A 6,156-nucleotide genomic window follows, 5' to 3' on the forward strand; every position below is an offset into this window, starting at 1 on the left:
TTTTAAATAGTTTTAAGAAAAATTCAAAACATACAAATTCTCCAAGCTTAGATTTTTTGCAGGGGTAAATATACATATGTATATTAATTTCTTGAGAACCATTATAAATAAAATCATACATAAACAGATGCATGGATGAATGGATGAATAGATAAATGAAAGAGTTTCACATTTCATTTTTTGGAAGTGATTTCACAATGTATTTGTCATGCATCAGAGTTAAAATCAGCAGAGTGAGACTCTGAGGTCTCAACTGCATTTCCTTGCTCCTACAACTGATTTTATGCTCAATTAAATTTATGAAAAACACCTTTTGTTTTGTGCTCTCAGCTACTACAGGGAGTTAAAAAACAGAACTGTTGCTCTATACAAATAATGCAAGCCATTCAGAAAAAGCACAACTCACCAACTTGAATGAATTCCCATCAGATTATAAACAGTATTGATAAAATTTGCCATGGTTTGGTCTGGTTTTTATTACGTCAAAATGTGATGTATTTTAAGAAACATTTCTTAAGAATTGAGCAAGATTTTTCTAGGAGATGTATTTACTGAAAATCCTCAGATGTTCAATCAATCAGAAAACAAAATGTTTCTAAGAGCCCATCCCCTACCAGCTTCAGTTTAGCCAAGTCCAAGATGTGGTATGGGTCCTTGCCACCTAAGCATGTGCATTGTAATTGGCGAGGCAATTTATAAAAGATATATGGGAACATTACATACATAAAAGAGAGAGAAAATAATTTATTTCCCCTAGGAATTCTGAGTTTAAATGATTCATTAGTACCTGACCTAGGTACCTGCATGGCTCAGTGGCTTAAGGATCTGCCTTTGGCTCAGGTCATGATCCCAGGGTCCTGGTATGAAGCCCTGAGTCAGGCTCCCTGCTCAGCAGGGACTCTGCTTCTCCCTCCTCTCTGTGTGCTCCCACTAATGTGTATACACACACACACACACACACACACACACACACACTCTAATACATAAATAAAATCTTAAAAAAAAAAAATACTGAGGGGCGCCTGGGTGGCTCAGTTGGTTAAACAACTGCCTTCAGCTCAGGTCATGATCCCGGAATCCCGGAGTCAAGTCTGGCATCAGGCTCCCAGCTCCATGGGGAGTCTGCTTCTCCTGACATTTTCCCCTCTCATGCTCTCTCTCACTGTGTCTCTCTCAAATAAATAAATAAAAATCTTAAAAAAAAAAAAGTACTGTATTGATACTAATGAGTGGAGGGCAAGTATAACTTAGGGGTTCAACCTCATATATAGAAATAGTTTTCATTTACCCAGGCCAGTGAGTCTCAGGAAAATGAGGAACTCTGTAATAAAATTCTAGGAGACACAGGGTATTTTTTTATCAATGGGAATAAATTAATAGGAAGATAAAGCTTTTCAATCAGAAAGTAACTACATGGAAAAGTAAGAATGAATATAGAAAAAAATCAGTATCATTTTAAATCAGGCTACACTTCAAAGATATGCAAATATTCCTTTTTTTTGCATTCAAGACAGAATCAGACATAAAATTATATTAAATGGGGATCTGAGGTAATTGGAATTGCATTCCATAAAAAGAGGTTGTATATTATGGCTCGGATTCTGTTTATGGTTTAATTTAAAAACCTTATCTTGTCTGACTCAAGATACTTTCCTACATGTCATTAGAAAAGTTTGCAATTTAGTTAAGGAAATACTGATAATCAAAACATCCATTCATGGGGGCGCCATGGTGGCTCAGTGGGTTAAAGCCTCTGCCTTCAGCTCAGGTCATGATCCCAGGGTCCTGGGATCAAGCCCCACATCGGGCACTCTGCTCAGCAGGGAGCCTGCTTCCTCCTCTCTCTGACTGCCTCTCTGCCTACTTGTAATCTCTGTCTGTCAAATAAATAAATAAAATATTTTTAAAAAATAAAAAATTAAAAAAAAAATCCATTCATGGAAGCTTGAAACTTAGGACAGTTATTTCATATGATTTAATTTGGTCAAGTTCAATAATATTTTTTTAAAGATTTTATTTATTTATTTATTTATTTTTGGCAGAGAGAGTGGGAGTGCACAAGAAAGGGGAGCAGCAGGCAGAGGGAGAGGCCCTCTGATATCATGACATGAGCAGAAGACAGCAGCTTAACCCACTGAGCCACCCAGGTGCCCCTCAATACTCTTAATAGCAATCCTATAATATTCAAATTCAGTTTTGGGTTGAATTAAGGACATTGAAGTTTCTGATTTGAAAAGTTCTTCAATCATTTGATCTTAATATCAGAAAATATTTATAAAAAAAAGAATGAGACATTCTTATTATCCTAGATTTATTTCATTAATAGATAAATCAAGCAAGTGGTAGGTATGTGTGTGTTTGTGTATAAAATTGGGGTGGGGCTAAATAGCAAAGAAACTATCGAAGTAATTTAATTATTGTTCCTACAAAACTAGATTTGAGGGCTCTTTTTTACTTCCACCACAATTTTCACAAATATTAGATTGAGGAAATTTAATCTGGATACCGTCTGTGAATATATATTTCTACTTGTATCACTTAAACTAGAGACTAGCCGGAGTGGCATATATGAATGATAAAAATAGATTATGCTGATTTGGTATTTATTATTTTAATTGCCCCCAGCCAGCCTGAAGGCTACATTTTGGAAAGGATGCTTACTTGCTCTGCAACATCAGGCAAGTTAGTTAAACTAATGTGAAAAAATACAAAGGTGTGATGAATAAAAGATATGGTGCTTAGGATATATTATTAGTAATAGCTTTTACAGTACATTAGGTAAGAGGAAACAGCAATTTTATCTCTTATAGTTAAAAAAGATTTTTGTTTACTGTTTTTACAGGAGAGGCCTTTGACCAAAAATGTCATAGGAATTGCCTTTAAGTGTGTATTTGTCAGCCTATAAAGAATTATCCAGGGGTTCAGCAGAGAGAAATGCTGCTATTACTGGGGAAAAAAAAAATCCAAGTAAATATGGACCTTTTGTGTTAAGATTGTTTGGGTCTTAATGATGTAAGCTTTCCAATCTTACACCCTACTTCTTTCTTAAACTCCTATAATTTCATTCTTCATTTGATTGCTAATGCTACTCATGGGATCTTTTTCCTCCTGCTGCTCCTATGTTTATTCTGGTAATGGATTTCCTAGTTTATTTGGTTCCATATTTTATTGTTTATCTTTTCATTTCTTTCAAATAAGTAATTCTGATTTGGTGGGACAGTCAGTTATTTCAACCAGTTCATGATGTCAGGGTCCTGAGATCGAGCCCTACCTCAGATTCCAGGGTCAGTGCAGAGCCTACTCGAGATTCCTTCTCCTTCTGCCCCTCCGGCTTGTGCTCAAGCCCCACACCCCCCTTCTCTCCCTCAAATAAATAAATAAATAAGTCTTTAAAAATAAAAACCTACATACACACACATTTAATTTCACCAATCTTGTTATCTCCTTTGATTGCAGTATTTCTTGCTCTCAGGTTGCTATTTTTAATTAATTTTTTACATTAACTAATGCTAGTGCATTATTTAACAAGTCAAATTAAGACTTCTGCTTTTGTTTATAATTGAGTAACAACAACTAGGTTTATTGTCCCCTTTCCCCTGCTTATGTAAATAACTAGAAAATAGGACAAACTATATGAAACATAAAACAGAATTGTTACAGAAAAGTTTTAGGGATGCCTGGGTGGCTCAATGGGTTAAGCCTCTGCCTTCAGCTCAGGTCATGATCTCAGGATCCTGGGATGGAGCCCAGCATCTGGTTCTCTGCTCAGCAGGAAGCCTGCTTCCCTCTCTCTCTCTGCCAGCCTCCGCCTACTTGTGATCTCTCTCTCTCTGTGTCAAATAAATAAATAAATAAATAAGAAAGGAAGATTTTTAACTGGTTAAACCAAGTGTTAGAAAGAATCTGATACATTGGGGCGCCTGGGTGGCTCAGTGGGTTAAGCCGCTGCCTTTGGCTCAGGTCATGATCGCAGGGTCCTGGGATTGAGCCCCGCATGTCTGCCTACTTGTGATCTCTGTCTATCAAATAAATAAATAAAATCTTTAAAAAAAAAAAAAGAAAGAAAGATTCTGGTACAACTGGAAATTCTAGAATAAGGATTGAACGGTTACTTTACAAAACATTTTGGCAGTTTCTTAACGTCTAAAAATTAAACTAATACTGGTGAGTACTGTAAAATGTGTAAGCCTGATGATTCACAGACCTGTACCCCTGGGCCAAATAATACATTATCTTTTAATAAAAAAAAATTAATACAGTGCAACAATTCCATTCCTAGGTATTTACCCCAAGAAACTGGTTCATTTCATCTAAGTTACTAAATTTGCACAAAGAGTTGTTAATAAAATACTTCTATGATTTAAGGATTTATTAAATCATACATGTAAAACAGTTTGCTAGTTGTATTAGCAAAAGAATAATATGTAAAAACACTCCACAATCCTGCAACTACCAATTTAAAAATGTGTTCTTAAAAGTGGTTGAAAGGTGGGGTGCCTGGGTGGCTCAGTGGGTTAAAGCCTCTGCCTTCAGCTCAGGTCATGATCTCGGGGTCCTGGATCGAGCTCCACATCAGGCTCTCTGCTCAGCAGGGAGCCTGCTTCCCTCTCTCTCTCTGCCTGCTGCTCTGCCTACTTGTGATCTCTCTGTCAAATAAATAAATTAAATCTTTAAAAAAAAAAAAAAACTGGTTGAAAGGGCCAGCACTGTATTGCCCAAACTGTACTGAACATTGTTAGTTGTGGCACTGAGTTTTCCAAAACCTCACAAACACAAAGTAACATTTTTAGATAGAACAATAGGAGTATGTATCCATGTAGATGAAGGAAAAAGGAGGGTCAGTTTCAGTGTTAGCAATCTGGCAAGACAGTGATATTAAGATTCCTAGTTTAAAAGCAAAATATTTTACAAACTGTAAATGTGCAACAAATGATTTTCACTCTTACTTACTAGAAAACTAAGGAATCCACATACTAAATTTGAATAAAGTAATAGGAAAACAAGAATGCATCTTTGCTTATCTACAAAAAAAAAAAAAAAACCCACAAAGTTTTACTACAGTTCGGAAAGATTTTATAATACAGAGACCTAATGCTCATTAAGGAAGAGATAAGAAATAGACTACTGAGTTAGTTATTCTTCAAAGTGAATTAAATACTCAGCTGGGGAAGAGGTGACAGGTGTGAAAAAAAAAAAAGGAAAAGCCTTAGATAACACTGATAATACCAACCTTTCTTCATCATCTCCTGTACTTGACAGAAAATAACCTTTTAAAAATTTTACCTGTGGTACTTTTATTCAGCTTAATTATTCTGTGTACAGTGTAGCGTATGTTAATCTCCACTTCATATTTTGTCAAAATACTGTCATCATCTTTTGATCATGTCAAATATATTTCACATACTCCACTCCAGTACACCCACACCGAAGAGCAGCACACTTCATTAGGGGAAACGTATGAGTAAGATTTTTGTTCAAAATCTTAACAAAGGCTAATAAACTATTTTTTTACTCATCCCCGTATTAAAAACACTCATACAAAGAATTGAGTTACACTCATACCATTATGATATAAGAGTACAATGTGCTGTAACCAACACTGATCAACAAATTATTGAATACATTAAAATACATTTCATTAAGGAGGATGTTTTGCTTTACATACCTGCAAACTGCCAAAAAGTGTCTCAATTCCCTAGTATCAGAAGCTACATGCTTCTTAAAAACAAAAGTCCATAAAACAGTTTAGTGCAGTGTTTCTCAGCACACAGTGCAACTGAATTCAGATGGTGTTCTGACAGCTCAATCTAAGCAAAGATAGGGACAACTGAAAAGTAAGTCTTTAAGAAGCTTGTCAATTTGGAGCTAAATGTTAATAGCATGTGAAAGTTTAAAGCCATACTTTAAATGCAAAAAACTCTGGAGTTTCTTTCTTTTTTTTTTTTTTTTAAAGATAGTATTATTCATTTGATAGAGCGAGATGCAACGAGAGACAGAACACAAGCGGAGGGAATGGAAGAGGAAGAAGCAGGCTTCCCGCCAATGAGGCAGCCCAATGCGGGCTTGATCCCAGGACCCTGGGATCATGACCTGAGATGAAGCAGACCCTTAATGACTGAGCCACCCAGGCACCCCAAAATTCTGGAATGATTGTAT

Source organism: Mustela erminea, chromosome 15 (assembly GCF_009829155.1).
Source record: "Mustela erminea isolate mMusErm1 chromosome 15, mMusErm1.Pri, whole genome shotgun sequence".
NCBI lineage: Eukaryota > Metazoa > Chordata > Mammalia > Carnivora > Mustelidae > Mustela > Mustela erminea.